This window comes from Bombina bombina, chromosome 7, assembly GCF_027579735.1.
Source record: "Bombina bombina isolate aBomBom1 chromosome 7, aBomBom1.pri, whole genome shotgun sequence".
NCBI lineage: Eukaryota > Metazoa > Chordata > Amphibia > Anura > Bombinatoridae > Bombina > Bombina bombina.
This window is the reverse complement of record NC_069505.1, coordinates 249,009,835-249,030,340: the sequence shown is the minus strand read 5'-3', so window position 1 is coordinate 249,030,340 and position 20,506 is coordinate 249,009,835.

Here is a 20,506-nt window from a genome sequence, read left to right as displayed (position 1 = left end):
ATTTTGACCCCACGGGGTGAGATCTTGCGTGGAGCCCCAGATCGAGGGAGATTATCAGTGGTCTTGTATGTCTTCCATTTTCTAATTATTGCTCCCACAGTTGATTTCTTCACACCAAGCTGCTTGCCTATTGCAGATTCAGTCTTCCCAGCCTGGTGCAGGTCTACAATTTTGTTTCTTGTGTCCTTCGACAGCTCTTTAGTCTTCACCATAGTAGAGTTTGGAGTGTGACTGTTTGAGGTTGTGGACAGGTGTCTTTTATACTGATAACAAGTTCTAACAGGTGCCATTAATACAGGTAATGAGTGGAGGACAGAGGAGCCTCTTAAAGAAGAAGATACAGGTCTGTGAGAGCCAGAAATCTTGCTTGTTTGCAGGTGACCAAATACTTATTTTCCACCATAATATGCAAATAAATTCTTTCCAAATCAGACAATGTGATTGTCTGGATTTGTTTCCACATTTTGTCTCTCATAGTTGAGGTATACCTATGATGAAAATTACAGGCCTCTCTCATCTTCTTAAGTGGGAGAACTTGCACAATTGGTGGCTGACTAAATACTTTTTTGCCCCACTGTACATATATATTTATGTGTTATTATGTGTATATACATATATATTTATTATATTTATGTGTTACTATGTGTATATACATATATATTTATGTGTTAGTATCTGTAAATACATATATATTTATGTGTTAGTATGTGTATATACATATATATTTATGTGTTAATGTGTATATACATATATATTTATGTGTTAGTATGTGTATATACATATATATTTATGTGTTACTATGTGTATATACATATATATATATTTATGTGTTACTATGTGTATATACATATATATTTATGTGTTAATGTGTATATACATATATATTTATGTGTTAGTATCTGTATATACATATATATTTATGTGTTACTATGTGTATATAAATATAGTATGTGTATATACATATATATTTATGTGTTACTATGTATATATACATATATATTTATGTGTTACTATGTGTTTATATACATATATATTTATGTGTTACTATGTGTATATACATATATATTTATGTGTTACTATGTGTATATACATATATATTTATGTGTATATACATATATATTTATGTGTTACTATGTGTATATACATATATATTTACGTGTTACTATGTGTATATACATATATATTTATGTGTTACTATGTGTATATACATATATATTTATGTGTATATACATATATATTTATGTGTTACTATGTGTATATAAATACAGTATATATTTATGTGTTAGTATCTGTATATACATATATATTTATGTGTTACTATGAGGCCGAATTATCAAGTGTCTGTTGGACCTGATCTGACAGTGCGGATCAGGTTCGACAGACATCGCTGAATGTGGAGAGCAATACGCTCTCCGTATTCAGCATTGCACCAGCAGCTCACAAGAGCTGCTGGTGCAACGCCGCCCCCTGCAGATTCGCGGCCAATCGCAGGGAGGTGTCAATCAATCCGATCGTACTCGATCTGGTTGAATTGTGGTGATTCCTGTCCGCCTCATCAGAGCAGGCGGACAGGGTTATGGAGCAGCGGTCTTTAGACTTCTGCTCCATAACTTGTGTTTCTGGCGAGTCTGAAGACTCGCCAGAAACACAGGCCCTCAAGCTCCATACGGAGCTTGATAAATGGGCCTCATTGTGTGTATATATATATACATATATATTTATTTATTGCTGCCCAACACTTTGCAAATTTGCTGTGGCTGCCAGCATGAAAAAGATGCTTCCACTGGAGCCTATAAAAGCATGCTCTCATGAGTGCTTGGCTTTCAGCAATGCAAACGTGACTTTTATTTGCGATAGTATTACTGAGTGGAGCACAAATATCACACTTGTGTATGTGCTCCTCTCATAATCTGGTCCTTTACATGGTAAACATTACATTTTTTATTAGAATGAGATTTTTTTTCCATATTTAGGGGCCGATTTATCATGGCCCGTATGGGGCCAAATACATCTGTTTCCGTGCGAGCCTGCAGGCTCGTCGGAAACAGGAGTTAAGAAGCAGCGGTCTTAAGACCGCTGCTCCTTAACTCGTCCACCATCTGTGATGCTGCAAACATCAATCCGCCCGATCGCATACGATCGGGTTGATTGACACTCCCTGCTAGCGAATCTGCAGGGGGCGGCATTGCACAAGCAGTTCACCAGAAATTCCTAAAAACAGAAAACTACAACTTTTCACATTGTGGGATATGTTTGCTTGCCTAATAATATTTACATATTGCAGCTGGGGTACTTAGGGCAATAAAAAATGCGAACAAAAAGCTTGAGAAACACTGATGTATAATATCTATTGATCCACTTGATTTTTTTATTTGCAGTAACACTGCTTGTCCCTCAAGCATAGCCAACTCCTTTTAATTAATAAACATATGCAATTAAAATGTAATAACTGATATGTTAATAGAACCATCCTAAGGTTACTATGTATCCTGTCTCCTTATTTTTATAAAAGTCATGAAAAAAGTACAGTAAGATTTTCCCTTCACAAATAACATTTCAAGTAGTTCACCCTGTTGTTTTCCTCAATAATTCTTATTTTTTTTAATCTAACATATCTGTTCTCTCTCTCTCTGTATCTGCAAAAGGATTTGCAATATGCTTTCATAAAAATAAATCTAGTGACTGCATGCGCGGGTTTCTTAATGATCCAACACGATGCAGAGGCATATTATGTATGTGAACAACGCCTAAGCAAATTCTGTTAGATGAAAGTTCCCTAGTTCAATTGAAGATAGAAAATGGCAATAAAACTTGTACTAACAAGCAGCTGGTGAAGAGAATACAAGAATATTTAAAACTAAGAAATACAACATTCATTGTACAAATGAACAAATATTCCAGGAGGGCAGGGGATATCCAGGGTAGCAAAAGTGGCTAACGTAGATGAAAGTAAGAGAATGGACAGCAGAAAAGTTTATCTTTCTGCAGTTTATCAGTTAGTTCATTTGTTGATCAATATACAGATTTATTTACTCATCAGATAAAAGACTGAGACCAAGAGCTAAATGTTCTGTATGATGCATTTTTAATAGATTATAGTGTAAAATACATAGACATATGTTTGAAAAAAAATTCTGGACTGCATATACTTAATTTAGCAGTAGAACTAAAGAGGTTATTCAACCTATCAGCAGGAATACTTCAGTATTCAACATGTATTTCTGGTAGTTTCAATTTAAATGTATATATTTAGGGACAGATTACAAGCGGAACTCTAATAAATGATCCCCCTCAAGCATTAAGTGTGCTAGAAGTAAGCATTTTGCGCGTGTCAATTTAGTGCTTCGAGTTGAAAGTAAACTGTTTTCGCTCGCACACTAACCCAGTGAGTGCAAATGCCAACATTTTTATATTGTGTGTGCATTTATGTATTCCCATATAGAAGTTAATGGAGAAAAATCCTGATCGCATATTCTCATGCGGGCTAACCCGACATGAAAATATGAACATTTCACTTTAAAATAATTAAAATAATTCCAAATACAAATTACAATTAATACCTAAATTTTTCCTATTTAAATGAAATAAATACTTACCTGTAAAATAAAACCTAAAGTATTCACAATATAACTAATAGTTATATTGTATCTAGCTTATGTTTTATTTTTATTCACAGGTAAGTTTGTATTTATTTTAACTAGGTTGATTAGTTAGTAAATAGTTAACTATTTACTAACTACCTAGTAAAAATAAATACACATTTACCTGTGAAATAAACCCTAACCTGTCTTACAGTTAAACCTAACATTACACTAAAATTAAATAAATTACATTAATGAAATACAATTAACTAAATTACAAAAAAACACTAAGTTACACAAAATAAAAAAGAAATTATCAAATATTTAAACTAATTACACCTAATCTAATAGCCCTATCATAATAAAACCCATAGCCTAAACTAAACTGCCACTAGCCCTTAAATGGGCCTTTTGCGGGGCATTGCCCCAAAGAAATCAGCTCTTTTTCCTGGAAAATAAAAATACAAACAACCCCCAACAGTAAAACCCACCACCCACACAACTAACCCCCCAAATAAAAACCTACCTAAAAAAACCTAAGCTCCCCATTGTCCTGAAAAGGGCATTTGGATGGGCATTGCCCTTAAAAGGACATTCAGCTCTTTTACATTGCCCAAACACTAAGATAAAAATAAAACCCACCCAATTAACCCTTAATAAAACCTAACACTAACCCCCGAAGATCCACTTACAGTTTTGGAAGACCGGACATCCATCCTCATCCAGCCGGGAGAAGTCTTCATCCAAGTGGCAAAAAGTCCTCAATGAAGCCGGGAGAAGTCTTCATCCATGCGGCAAGAAGTCGTCCTCAAGGCGGGCAGAAGTCTTCATCCAGACAGCATCTTCTATCTTCATCCTTCTGCTTCTCCATCTTCAAGACATCCTCTTCATACGGTCCCAGCCGTACACTGAAGGTTCCCTTTAAGAGACGTCATCCAAGATGACGTCCCATGAATTCCGATTGGCTGATAGAATCAGTCAATCGGAATTAAAGGGTAAAAAATCCTATTGGCTGATGCAATCAGCCAATAGGATTGAGCTTCAATCCTATTGGCAGATTCAATCAGCCAATAGGATTGAGCTCGCATTCTATTGGCTGAATGGAACAGCCAATAGAATGCAAGCTTAATCCCATTGGCTGTAATTTAATTTATTCTATTTTATTGTAATGTTAGTTTTTAGTGTAAGGCAGGTTAGATTTTATTTCACAGGTAAGTTTGTATTTATTTTAACTAGGTAGCTAGTAAATAGTTAATAACTATTTAATAACTAGTCTACCTAGTTAAAATAAATACAAACATACCTGTGAAATAAAAATAAAACCTAATCTAGCTACAATGTAACTATTAGTTATATTGTAGCTAGTTTAGGTTTTATTTCACAGGTAAGTTTGTATTTAGTTTTAAATAGGAATTATTTGGTTAATAATTGTAAGGTTTATTTAGATTTATTTTAATTATATTTAAGTTATGGGATGTTATGGTTAGATTTAGGCTTAGGGTTAGTTTTAGGGTTAGGTTTAGGGGTTAATAACTTATATAGTATAGTACTGTATAGTGGCGGCAACATTAGGGGCGGCAGATTAGGGTTTAATAAGTGTAATGTAAGTTGCAGCGATGTTAGGGGCAGCAGATTAGGGGTTAATATCTGTAATGTAGGTGGCGGCGATGTTAGGGACAGCAAATTAGGGGTTAATATCTAATGTAGGTGGTGGCGATGTTAGGGGCAGCAGATTAGGGGTTAATAACTAATGTAGGTTGCGGCGATGATAGGGGCAGCATATTAAGGGTTAATAACATTATGTAGGTGGCGGCTATGTTAGGGGCAGCAGATTAGGGGTGTTTAGACTCGGGGTTTAAGTTAGGGTGTTAGGTTTAAACCTAACTTTTTCTTTTCCCCATAGACATCACTGGGGCTGCGTTACGGAGCTTTTCTTTCCGCAATCTCAGGTCTTTTTTTTGCTGACTTTCCACATTGATGTCTATGGGGAAGTCGTGCACGAGCACGTCAAAGCAGCACTTGATTTCGGTGTGGTATTGGAAAGGTGTTTAAAATTGCATGCGCTTTCTAAATCATGAAAGACAAAATTTGGGTTTCATGTCCCTTTAAGCTGTTCTAATGTAAAGTGCAGGAAACTCAGCACAATATACAAGCAAATATGAACATAAGGCTAATCATTTAAAAAAATGAAACAAATTGCAATATGTGAAACTGGACCTAAGCAGTACTAATAAGTAAATAAATATATAAACACTGTGGATTAATTTAATATGCTTTTGAATGTAATTCTGGTGTGAGTTTAGCTGGTTAAAGAGATTTAGGGCAGCCAACAGGAGCAAAGCAAGGTAAAGACTGAGGAGGAAGCATGGAGGTGCAGACAAATATAAGTTTTCTGACTGGAACAGCAGAACTACTATTGGAAGCTGTAAAATCTCAGAGAGAGAGAAAAAAAAAAACTATAAAAATAAACCTTAACTTAATGTGTGAAGTATCAGCATGGCACTATACATCAGCCACAGCCACAGCAGCACATGCCACTTCTTTGCTAGGAACAAGTTCCCTCTCACCCTGCACTAGGCGATGCTGTATGGGGGAGGGGGTGTGCGTGCACTCACTTATTCTTCCCACTGACACCTTTCTACAAAGCACTGTTCCCCTAACAAACTTCAGTTAGTTGATCTTAGGGCCACAGCAGAAAGAGCGGGGCTAAGGAGACCAGCAGACTGGATGCTGTCTGTCCAAGGCTGCATGGATGCAATGTGAGACGAGTCACACAGCCTCAAGACTGAAGAGAGCAGAACAGATGCTCAAATCCTCACGTGCCTGCTGCTTCAGCTTTCTGCTGCATGTGCCTACAGTCAGCCCTACCCAGAAACAATCCCCACCACCAGAGTAGTTACCTAGTAACAGTGGTAACTCCAGCAGGATCTTTTCTGATGCAGTGGGATTGGTTGGATGCTGAGTTAGGGCTTAGCATTCAGTGCTGCTTAGTGCACATCTAAAACAGCACAAGGCACTAGCTTGGCATGTCACATGACACCAGCACGGTCTGTCACAGTTTCTCACAAATAAATATAAGCAGATAACTTTTGACTTCGACAGTATTAGGACTGACTGTGTGTGCCCCCCATGTCACATTACATCAGCAGTCTGGCATGAACCAAAACATTTTTTTTTTTTTAGGACTCTTGGGCCCCTCAACAAAGACTGGGCCCTGGGCAGCTGCCCCTTTTGCCCTGTGTTAAAGGCGGCCCTGCCTGAGATGTGACGATACGCTGTGGAATCTAACATTGTAAAGTTTTATCAGCTAAAGGGCTGTGTGAGGAGGATGTAAAAGATTCACCTGAACTTTCCTCTATGGGGTATATTTATCATAGTGCGAGCGGACATGATACGATGTAGTGTATCATGTCCGCTGCACATCGATAAATGTCGACAGCATACGCTGTTCACATTTATCATTGCACCAGCAGTTCTTGTGAACTGCTTGTGCAATGCCGCTCCCTGCAGATTTACGGCCAATCGTCCGCCAGCAGGGGGTGTGAATCAGCTCGATCGCATTTGGACAAGTTATGGAGCAATGGAATTCTGTCCCATGTTATAAAGATCTGCCTTGAGGTGAGTCATTAGAAAATACACAAAAATACAATGTCCCTAATACTCACACCTTCAAGCTGAACCCAAGTAATCTGTTATCTCCTAAAACACGGATAAATAGTACCAGAATAAAAACAGACGGCTAGATTACGAGTTTTGCGTTAGGAGCTATGCGGTGCTAACAAGCAGTTTTTTCTCACCGCTCACTTACCTGCAGCTCTGGTATTACAGGTTTTTAAAAGGCAAGAAGTGAGTGTAGAGCTAAATTGTGCTCCTTACCGGACTCCAATACCAGCGCTGCTTAAGTCAGCGGTGAGCTGGTTGTACGTGCTCATGCACGATTTCCCCATAGACATCAATGGGGAGAGCCGGCTGAGAAAAAGTCTAACACCTGCCAAAAAGCAGCGTAAAACTCAGTAACGCAGCCCCATTGATTCCTAAGGGGAAACACATTTTATGTTTAAACCTAACACCCTAACATTAACCCCCGAGTCTAAACACCCCTAATTTTACACTTATTAACCCCTAATATGCCGCCCCCGACATCGCCGACACCTGCATTATATTTATTAACCGCTAATCTGCCGCTCCGGACACCGCTGTCACCTACATTATACTTATTAACCCCTAATCTGCTGCCCCCAACATCACCAACACCTACATTATATTTATTAACCCCTAATCTCCCGCCCCCAATGTCGCCGCAATTTACCTACACTTATTAACCCCTAATCTGCTGCCCCTAACGTCGCCGCCACTATATTAAATGTATTAACCCCTAAATCTAAGTCTAACCCTAACCCTAACACCCCCTAACTTAAATATAATTTAAATAAATTGAAATAAATTTACTATCATTAACTACATTATTCCTACTTAAAACAAAATACCTATAAATTAAACCCTAAGCTAGCTACAATATAACTAATAGTTACATTGTAGCTAACTTAGGCTTTATTTTTAATTTACAGGCAAGTTTGTATTTATTTTAACTAGAATAGTTATTAAATAGTTATTAACTATTTAATAACTACCTAGCTAAAATAAATACAAATTTAGCTGTAAAATAAAACCTAACCTAAGTTACAATAACACCTAACACTACACTATAATTAAATCAATTCCCTAAATTAAATACAATTAAATAAATTAAATTAGCTAAATCACAAAAAAACCTCCACTAAATTACAGAAAATAAAAAACAAATTACAGATCTTTAAACTAATTACACCTAATCTGATAGCCCTATCAAAAAAAAAATACCCCCCCCAAAAAAAAAAAAAAAAAACCTAGCCTAAACTAAACTACCAATATCCCTTAAAAGGGCCTTTTGCGGGGCATTGCCCCAAAGGTATCAGCTCTTTTACCTGTAAAAAAAAATACAAACACCCCCCAACAGTAAAACCCACCACCCACACAACCAAACCCCCCAAATAAAACCCTAACTAAAAAAACCTAAGCTCCCCATTGCCCTGAAAAGGGCATTTGGATGGGCATTGCCCTTAAAAGGACATTTAGCTCTATTGCGGCCCAAAGTCCCTAATCTAAAAAATAAACCCACCCAATACACCCTTAAAAAAATCTTAACACTAACCCCCGAAGATTCACTTACCGGGAGAAGTCTTCATCCAAGCGGCAAGATGTCCTCAACAAAGCCGGCAGAAGTGGTCCTCCAGACAGGCAGAAGTGGTCCTCCAGACGGGCAGAAGTGGTCCTCCAGATGGGCAGAAGTCTTAACCCAGATGGCATCTTCTATCTTCATCCTTCTGGTGCGGAGTGGGTCCATCTTCAAGACATCTGACTCGGAGCATCCTCTTCAAATGATGTCTTCTTCGTAATGAATATCACTTTAAGTGACGTCATCCAAGATGGCATCCCTTAGATTCCGATTGGCTGATAGAATTCTATCAGCCAATTGGAATTAAGGTAGAAAAAATCCCATTGGCTGATGGATTGGATCAGCCAATAGGATTGAAGTTCAATTGCATCAGCCAATAGGATTTTTTCTACCTTAATTCCGATTGGCTGATAGAATTCTATAAGCCAATCGGAATCTAGGGGACGCCATCTTGGATGCCGTCACTTAAAGTGATATTCATTACGAAGAAGACATCGTTTGAAGAGGATGCTCTGTGTCGGATGTCTTGAAGATGGACCCGCTCCGCGCCAGAAGGATGAAGATAGAAGATGTCGTCTGGATGAAGACTTCTGCCCGTCTGGAGGACCACTTCTGCTAGTCTGGAGGACTACTTCTGCCGGCTTCGTTGAGAACATCTTGCCGTTTGGATGAAGACTTCTCCCGGTAAGTGAATCTTCGGGGGTTAGTGTTAAGATTTTTTTAAGGGTGTATTGGGTGGGTTTATTTTTTAGATTAGGGACTTTGGGCCGCAATAGAGCTAAATGTCCTTTTCAGAGCATTGGGGAGCTTAAGTTTTTTTACTTAGTATTTTATTTGGGGGGTTTGGTTATGTGGGTGGTGGATTTTACTGTTGGGGGGGTGTTTGTATTTTTTTTTTACAGGTAAAATTTCTTTGGGGCAATGCCCCGCAAAAGGCCCTTTTAAGGGCTATTGGTAGTTTAGTTTAGGGTAGAGTTTTTATTTTATTTTAGGGGGGCTATTAGATTAGGTGTAATTAGTTTAAAGATCTGTAATTTGTTTTTTATTTTCTTTTGTGATTTAGCTAATTTAATTAAATGTATTTAATTGTATTTAATTTAGGGAATTGATTTAATTATAGTGTAGTTAGGTGTTATTGTAACCTAGGTTAGGTTTTATTTTACAGGTAAATTTGTATTTATTTTATCTACCTAGTTAAAATAAATACAAAATTACCTGTAAAATAAAAATAAAGCCTAAGCTAGATACAATGTAACTATTAGTTATATTGTAGCTAGCTTAGGGTTTATTTTACAGGTAAGTTTTTAGTTTTAAATAGGAATTATTTAGTTAATGATAGTAATTTTATTTTGATTTATTTAAATTATATTTGTTAGGGGGTGTTAGGGTTAGGGTTAGACTTAGGTTTATGGGTTAATAAATTTAATATAGTGGCGGCGACGTTGGGGACGGCAGATTAGGGGTTAATAAATATAATGTAGGTGGCGGCGATGTTAGGGGCGGCAGATTAGGGGTTAATAATATTTAACTAGTGTTTGCGAGGCGGGAGTGCGGCGGTTTAGGGGTTAATATGTTTATTATAGTGGCGGCGATGTCCGGAGCGGCAGATCAGGGGTTAAAAATTTTATTATAGTGTTTGCAATGCAGGACGGCCTCGGTTTAGGGGTTAATAGGTAGTTTATGGGTGTTAGTGTACTTTTTAGCACTTTAGTTATGAGTTATGAGTTTTATGCTACGGCGTTGTAGTGTAAAACTCATAACTACTGACTTTAGAATGCGTTATGGATCTTGGAGATAGAGGGTGTACCGCTCACTTTTTGGCCTCCCAGGACAGACTCATAATACCGGCGCTATGGAAGTCCCATAGAAAAAAGGGTTTATGAAGTTTACGTAAGCCGGTTTGCGGTAAGGCCAAAAAAGTGTGCAGGGCCCCTAAACCTGCAAGACTCGTAATAACAGCGGGCGTAAAAAAGCAGCATTAAGACCTGTTAACGCTGCTTTTTTACCTTTATGCACAACTCGTAATCTAGCCGATAGAATGGGAAATGCTAAAAAAGCAAAGGAGTTCATAACTTTTGTTTCAGGCGAGCCAAGGGGCATCAATCTCCATACCGAGCTTGATAAATCGGCGCCTATGACTCGGATATCTGCTTAAAACCATTGGAGGTCCGGTAAGAAGCCCGGGTATATACTTCATGGATTTTATCCTTATTAAATATACAGAGTTGCAATTCACAAGAAGTTGTTATATTCATACAAGTGGTGTTACCATTTGAACTTTTTTTGGGGTCTAAGCATTTTTATGCATTCTTTATATGTTTCTACTGTAATATATGTTATTTGACATGTTTTTTGTTGTGGCCACAACTTTTTTTTTATTGTGCTTTAAAATTTTATATAAACTCTTATTCCATATTTTCCTTTGCTTTTTTAGCGTTCCCCATTCTTTGTTTTTATTCTGGTACTATTTATCCGTGTTTTAGGAGATAACAGATTACTTGGGTTCAGCTTGAAGGTGTGAGTATTAGGGACATTGTATTTTTGTGTATTCTCTAATGACTCACCTCAAGGCAGATCTTTATAACATGGGACAGAATTTGTGGACAAGTCAGCCAAATAGAGGTTAATTACAGTATTGTCCAGGAAAAATCATAACAGTAATTTGTAACAGTAAAACAGTACAGACTCTAGATTTCTTATCAGTCTTATACAAAATCATTTTCTAATGTTTAAACAATGCTCTTCAAAATGTTAGAAGGAAATTTCCAAGACCATTTAATTCATTGATCTCCCACATTCTGTTAAATCATACTGAGTGTGTAGTGTTTTTTTTTCTCTTGTTTTGCGTTTCAGAGTTTCCATTTATCAAAAAGATTTACAGTAAATGTCTTTTACGTTTTGGTCAATACTGTAGATTTGTATAAAACTGAATCTTAAAGACAACAGCAGTTAGCATTTAATGTATGACCTCTGCTGAACTGTACTCTTTCTGTGGCGGAATATAAAACTAATTTACATAACAATATCGGACTTGTTAAAGTGATATTTACTGAATAGGTAAAACTCATATTTAGAATGAGGATTTCTGTTAGTATTATACATTCATGAAATCTCATAATGCATAGTATGGTGAGGTTCAATACCTGCAATTTAATCTTTTACAAAAGCTATCACGATAAAAATAGATTTCTTTTAGGTCCTATTCATTATGGGCATAAGGTTACCCTGTATGAAATTGCCAACAATCAGCTATTGAACAGGTAAGGATGAATTTGAGAATTCCATTAAAACCACTGCTATTAATTGTGAATAAACTCATTTCTTCATATATATTCAAGGCCAGATGTATAATAAAGCAGAGTAGGCCTACAGGCACCTTCCATAGAGGGGCACCTGTCACTGCCTATTATAAATACCGGTCAGCTGGTGACCTTAACTAAGATGTCCACCGGCAGTGAAATAACAGCTTTGTGTATGTGCAGTGGGCAGCTTTTTTAAGGTTGCCATCAGTATTACGTGTTCATGGCATCCATAGGTTGCCACCTCAGCCATGATTTCCTGGACACTTATGAGTTACACATGCTGCAGGGTATGCAGGGAGGAACATGAATATTGCTGTCCAGGATCTCTGTTCATGTGCTGTCCAGGGGTGTAATTCATGTTTTCCTCTGCACAGCCTGCAGCATATATAGCTCATAAGTGTCCAGGAAAACATGGCTGAGGTGGCAACCATAGGTATCCGGCTTCCCCCGAGCAGGCGCAATGCTTGTGGTGGCCTTAAAAAAGATGGCTGTCACACATGCACAGTGCCATCTTAGTTAAGGTTGCCAGCACAGCTGTGAAAAATGAGCAGGGGGCATCTGGACTGTGAATCTGGCCCTGGATATATTATGATACTGGAGCAATTCAATGGACAAAATATAAAATATATTCTATTTATAGTGATATTAAACTGTAAATTTCCCATGATGGGCTTGATGAAGCGACTCTTGCAGCAGAGAAATGTGTAGCGGGTCTGCTTTTTAACATCACAGGGTTACTTGTCGTTCCCTTTGGATTTTAACATGTCTTTTTTTTTAATAAACATATAACGGTTATCAAGTTGGAGCAGGACTGAATTTATCCATCCAGCGCTGAAAGTCACAGTGGGTATTATACCCTATAACTCCTTTCAGTGAGCTGGGACACTGAGAGATCCCAGTCTGCTTGAATTAGCATGCATGAGTGCTGCTAGATTTGTGAGTACATTTGCAGTCACATCACCTGTGTAAAGTTTGGATACATGTAACAAGGTGCCTTTGTTTTTACAGATTGGAAGTGAAGGGTTGGCATAAGAAGAACAGCCTGTGCTGTACACTGAAAATTGTCTATGACACCATGGACCCCATTTATCAAGCTCCGTAAGGAGCTTGTGGTCCCGTGTTTCTGGCGAGTCTTCAGACTCGCCAGAACCACAGTTATGAAGCAGCGGTCACAAAGTACGAGTATGATTGGGTTGATTGACACCCCCTGCTGGCGGCCCATTGGCTGTGAGTCTGCAAGGGCGGCGTTGCACCAGCAGCTCTTGTGAGCTGCTGGTGCAATGCTGAATACAGAGAGTGTATTACTCTCCGCATTCAGTGAGGTCTTGCGGACCTGATCCGCACTGTCGGATCAGGTCCGCAAGACCTTTAGTAAATATATATAAAAAAACATTTTTTTTTCATACTGGTTATAAAGTGTCCCTATCCACCAATATATGACATGGGAGTTGTTCTTATCATTAAATAAACAATCAGTCCCTAGGGTCCAGTTTTAAACATTTAAACATGGAGAAAACCAGATGTGGACTGCTTGCCCAATGTGCTTAGTGGGATATGGCTGCACCTCACTGACGATGCCCACAGAAGGCTGAAATGATTGTCTGGGGTTGCCATGTTACATGTTTAAAAGAGGATTGCCTGGCATTTCGGGGCTGGACTGACCTTATTAGGAGGGATCAGACTGATACACTTCAGGAACATTTTCCTGTGAAAAGTACAAATTGAGCTAAAAGAAGCTGATCCCAGGTGGTAACTCGCTATAGAACAAGTTACTGAGCTGTTGTCTATTCCTTTTAGAGCACTTCTCTATCTGTATGTATTTGTACTATGACCCTGTGGGGGTCACCCTAAGGGTGATGGGGAAAACCAGATAGGGACTCCTTTCCCAGTGTGCTTAGAGAAATATGGCTGCACCTCACTGACGAGGCACTGACGTCTGGGTTTGCCATGTTCCTTGTTCAGAGGAGAACTGCCTGGTATTTCGGGGCTGGACTGACCTTGTTAGGTTGGATCAGACCAATATACTTCAGGAAAGTTCTCCTCTGTGAAAGCACAATTGGACTAAAGGAAGCTACTCTTAGGTAGTAGTTCTTGTTCTTTCCTGGTAGAGCGTTTCTCTTCCTCTATGCACTTATACATGCATACACTTTCTGTTAGTGACTCACAAACATAAAAATGAAGAAACTTTTTTTTTTAAACATTGGAAACTCTGCTTTCAAATAAAATCTTTAATAAAGCATTTTACAATCTCATCTTTTAGATACTATGAAATAAAGACTTAAAATATCCCTTTAACTAATTTATGGCTGAGTGATCATGAAAAATGAATTTCATATCAATTCATCACGTAAGATTTTCCTATAACTACACAATAATACTTACCCAACTGTATAACACATTTAATTGTTAATGAACTATTTTTCAGCTTAGCTTATTTTATGGAAGCCCTAGAAACTATAAAGATGTTTCCGAGGCTTCCTGAAGGCTACAGTGTAAATTCATTTGATTTTTATTAATAAGCAAGTTTCAAGCCCACTAATTTGAAATATATTATATTTCTTCAGGCATTGCATCTCAGCTTCAAATGGGAAATTCTGAAGTGTTTCAACAGTTCTACTAATTAGCCGCTTCACCAATGCCTGAGTAGGGGCATCATTTGCACGATACAAGAAAATGACCCTGTGATGTGGAAAGGAAAAAAAAAAGGAAAATGCCTTTTCTGAGTAAATGTTTATAAATGAACACAAAAGCATATATGTAAGATATACAGTAATATTTGCTAATGTGTAATACATTTTAATTTAAAAAGACATTAGTCATAAAGATGACTTTGATTTTGAATAGAAGACTTTGCAATACATAAGCATCTTTGGCACAATCTTTGCTCTCTCATCAGATGCGGCAATGCCGACCCTCTGTGCGCAGTAAAGACTCACACTGTAACAGTCATAGCATTGTTTCAAGTTTTAATAGAATTATTTTTATTTACATGCATTAGCAAATAGACTTCTAGTAACATGTATAACTGTTTCATTTGTCTACACACATATGCTGTACATGCTTTGTGCACCTTCATTAAGAGTGCTTAAAAGGACACAAAAATATATCTGTCTTTCTGTCTGTAATTTTTATCTATCTATCATCTATCAATCAATCAATCTATCAATCAATCTATCATCTATCTATTTATCTATCAATCAATCTATCTATCTATCTATCTATCTATCTATCTATCTATCTGTATCACTCTATACTCATTTGAGTTATGGTGGATATAAAAACATGAGATTAAAATACTCAATTTCATAAAACTACATCATAGAATTACTGTATAGAATATAAACAAATCTAGGCAAGTATCCCGATTGCTTTTCCCCATAAGTACTCTGTATACATTGTTCACCAAGTAGCAAATCTTCTACTGATGAGAGTTAATAAACTCAAAATAGCTGCCCGGAAGTGGTTTGGTTTTTGCTGCACCTTCCCTATAAAGGGGAATTGCTGTGTTGAAGTAAAAAGCATGAAATTTGTATATGTAATTTTCATATCTTACCCAGAGTTCTCTCGTTCATTGGTAACAATGTATACAGAGTACTAGTGGGGATAATTGCCTAGATGTGCTCATTTTCTATACAATAATTGTATGACTCTTACCTATATCGATCAATCTATCTTTCTGTCTCTCTATCTATCTGTCTGTCTATCATCTATCTATCTATCTATCTATCTATCTATCTATCTATCTATCTATCTGTCTGTCTATCTATCTATCTATCTATCTATCATCTCTCTGTCTCTCTGTCTGTCTGTCTGTCTGTCTATCTATCTATCTGTCTCTCTGTCTGTCTATCATCTATCTATCTATCTATCTATCTATCTATCTATCTATCTATCTATCTATCTATCTATCATCTCTCTGTCGGTCTCTCTGTCTTTCTGTTTATCTGTCTATCTATCTATCAACTCTCTTTCTCTCTGTCTGTCTGTCAATCAATCTATCTGTCTCTCTGTCTGTCTATCTATCTATCTATCTATCTATCATCTCTCTGTTGGTCTCTCTGTCTGTCTGTTTGTCTGTCTATCTATCATCTCTCGGTTGGTCTGTCTATCTGTCTATCTATCTATCTATCTATCTATCTATCTATCTATCTATCATCATCTATCTCTATCTATCTATCTATCTATCTATCTGTCTGTCTGTCTGTCTATCTATCATCTCTCTGTCTGTCTCTCTGTCTATCTATCTATCTATCTATCTATTTATCATCTCTCTCTCTCTCTCTATCTCTATCTATCTGTCTATCTATCTCTCTATCTCTCTATCTGTCTTTCTGTCTGTCTATCTATCTAGCTAGTTAGCTAGCTATCTCTCTCTCTCTCTCTGTCTGTATGTCTCTCTCTCTCTCTCTTTCTATCTATCTATCTATCTATCTATCTATCATCTATTTATCTATAAGGCTTGAAATGTATGTATGTGTGTGTTTAACATTTATACAATTTAGTTAGAGAAACTCAGGACAATTGGAAAGTCCTATTATATTACATGAAAAAGGGACACATTAAATAATAAATGTATTTTGCAAAGAACATTTTACATTTCAATCTCTTTTGCTTATGCCACTTTAGTTACTAATGAATGTTATGCATATATAAAACTATTTTAATGTATCTTTAATAAGGTTAAATACAGGTTATTCTTTATTTTACATTTAAATTTTACAATCGAAGTGAAAGTTTAACGCTTATAATAAATAATTGTAGGCACGTGCATTCAGCAGTTTTGTTTCCTGCCGAATGCTAAAGAAGGTGCCCACTTGCGGCACGCAGCTCTAATCTAATTCGTAAAAAGCAACAAAAGTTGCGGTCTCTGCATTCAATAAGCTAGTAAAGATATTTGTAGTTTAAAGCATTCCTTTATTCTATACAAACATTGGGAACATCAAGGGCACAGCCAACAGGTGCTGCAGCTGACGCGTTTCCTGCCTCACGGCAATTCATCAGAGCTGTTTTATCTAATCCAGATTTCTTCTTGATAAAGTGCAAATCCAGATCTTACTGTGTTGCACTTTCACAAGAAGAAATTGGGCACTGAAAAGAGCCAAATGCCTCAAGCAACCCCCTTCTACTTTATTCGGCAGCTAATGGAACGGCTGAGTGCAAATGCCTAAATAATTGTGTTAAAGGGACACTAAACACAAATGTTTTCTTTCCTGATTCAGATAGGGCAGCAATTTTAAGCAAATTTCAAATTTACTCCTATTTTCAAATTTTCTTCATTCTCTTTCTATCTTTATTTGAAAAAGAAGGCATCTAAGCTAAGGAGCCAGTCATTTTTTTTTTTCAGACCCTGGACAGCACTTTATTGGTGGGTACATTTAGCTACCAATCAGCAAGCACAACTCAGGTCCGGCTTCTAAACTTACTTTCTAGCTTTCTAGATCAATAAATTAATATAAATAACCTTAATTAAAAAATAAATTGGTGTACATTGTAAATTTTTTCTGCTAATCGCATTTCTGTGTAAGAATTCACTGGATAAAAAAACAAGTGTGTTATACTAGAAACCTGTACTGTGCTAACCTATTTCTGCCAGAAAAAAAAAAAGATTAATGCAATTAAAATGTAAATAGTGAATACATTTCACATGTTGGAAGTGAAAAATACTTTGTCTTCCTAATGAAAAGATATCAATTTTCGCCACTTTATTCAATAATTTGTGAGTCATTTTTAAAATGGATTAGATTTAGTAGAAAGCTCAGACTCCTGGGGAGAAGCTCTCTATACAGCCGGAAACTTCAGACAAGAGGAAGAGACAACCGTTTAAAAAGCTTCAGATCTATAAAATTGATACAAAATACTATGAGTCTCTAAATGCGAGATCACCCACTGCTTAGGAATAAGAAGCTACCAGAAAAGAATGTGATACATTGTTCTAAGTTTGACTGAATGTCATGTGTGACAACTCAATTGCACTAATACAATTCTAGACATTTTTTATTAATAAAAGACAGGTCTCTAAAAATTACTGATGTATATGGATACGTGGAATTTGTCCAATACTTTCTAAATAATATAAACACATGTTCTGTCTATCTTTGTGTCTTCCTGCTCTGTCTTTCTATTCTACCCTATCTGTCTTCTGTCCATCTGCTTGTGTGTCTGTCTGTCTATCTATCTATCTATATCTATCTATCTATCTATCTATCTCTGTTTGCCTATCTATCTCTGTTTGCCTATCTATCTATCTATCTATCTATCTATCTGTTTATCTATCTATCTATCTATCTATCTATCTATCCATCTGTTTGTGTGTTTGTCTGTCCATCTGTCTATCTATTTATCTATCTCTGTCTGCCTATCTATCTATCTATCTATCTATCTATCTATCTATCTATCTATCCATCTGTTTGTGTGTCCGTCTGTCTGTCTATCTGCTTGTTTCTTTGTTTATCTGGCTATTTGTATATCTATCAACTATCTTTCTATCTATCTATCTATCTATCTATCTGTTTGTCTATCTATCTATCTATCAATCTATATCTATCTATCTATCTATCTATCTATCTATCTATCAATCTATCTATCTATCTACCATAGTGCATACAAAGGGTCAGACATAACAGAATTGATTAGATTTGGTAAATACAGTGTTATTGGACTGCTATAAGCAGAGCAGATTATTTTAATAATACCCCTTCTGTTAGATCATATATACGTTTTGTACATCAGCACTGTATATGTGGGCATTGTATATGTGGGCATTTGTATGTATATATGTATGTATATATAAATATTAGACATGTGGGGGTAATTTACTAATTGTCGGGCGGACATGATTCACTGTAGAGAATCATGTCCGCCTGACATCGCTGAAATGCTTGTGGCATTCGCGGCCAATCGGCCGCTAGCAGGGGGTGTCAATTATCCCGATCGTATCAGATCAGGAAGATTGCGGTAGTTAAGGAGCAGTGGTCTTATGTATATAGTACCAAAAAGCCACCCCTTATTACTGGTGATTTTGTGTGTAAGGAAGGAATATATAGCATCCAACTTCATTTCTGAAATATTCTGGTTTTGAGCTATATCTGGTCATTTTAGCTTTAAAACACTTTTGAAACGCTACTAATTAATATGTTCTTTGTATAATCATAAAGGTTATCAAGGGACATTCTTTTTCCCTTTCAGACAAAAACTGAAGTACTTACAGTTACAAAACTATCCTTATAATGCTGCTTGTTAAATCACAAAATGTAAACAAATTAAGCAGCAAGAACACGGTCAATTGTATTTGCAAAAAAACTGCTTTATAATCAGGGACTGAAAGTCAGCTAGGATAATTTATCATTGTCTTGGCAAGCGGGGAGCCGCAGCATTATGTGCTCATTAGGGTGTGAGAGAATTGGAATGCCTTGACCCAAAGATACATTACAGAATGGTCTCAGCCTTTGAAATATATTTTAAACTTTAAAGGCAAAAGAAAGCAAAGATCTAATTAATCACCTTTCTGAGATTTCTTTGGTGATAAGGGAGAGGGTGGGGGAGACAATATTGATGGTGTAAAATCACTAGAGGATAATTCTCACTTGTAAACAGAACCCTGAGTGATCACAAGGACAGCTTATTTTTATTTTATACTCATATGGATCTCTCTGGCATCCTTTTTGTAGAATTGATTCATTAAAGGGACAGCCTACTCCAGAATTTTTATTGTTAAAAAAAGATAGATAATCCCTTTATTACCCATTTCCACTGTTATATCAATATTCTTTTTACCTTTATACAACCAAGAATATCAAGAGAACAAAGCAAATTTGATGATAAAAGTAAATTGGAAAGTTGTTTAAAATTGCATGCCCTATCTGAATCATGAACATTTAATTTTGACTAGACTGTCCCTTTAAGCAAATCAGGTTCATGAAATTATGATACTGCTAGACAATCAGTTACACCTAAAATTTGTATTCACAGCTAAAGAGTTTCACATTTCCTTTAAAGGGACATTAAACACTTTGAGTTGGTAATATAAAATGATACATTGTATACAGTATATAAAAAAGTCTGCAATATACTTTCATTATTTATTTTCTTCCCATTTTCCTGTAATTCCATTATGAAATTGTGAGCTTTTCAGTTCCTGTTAGAAATGGTGCAGAACACCGTTATATAACACACAGCCATTGGCTGCACACTCTAGTGACCTATTTATAACTGTCCCTAATTGGCCACAGCAGAGAAGGTAACCTAAGTTACAACATGACAGCTACCATTGTTTTATAGACACTAAAACTTTGAAATTATTTTGACAATATTTAAACAATTAATTAAACTTTAAAAAAATACATCTACGTGTTATTCTCAGACCAATCTTTACGTTGAATGCATTATTCTATCTAGCATTAATGTATTGT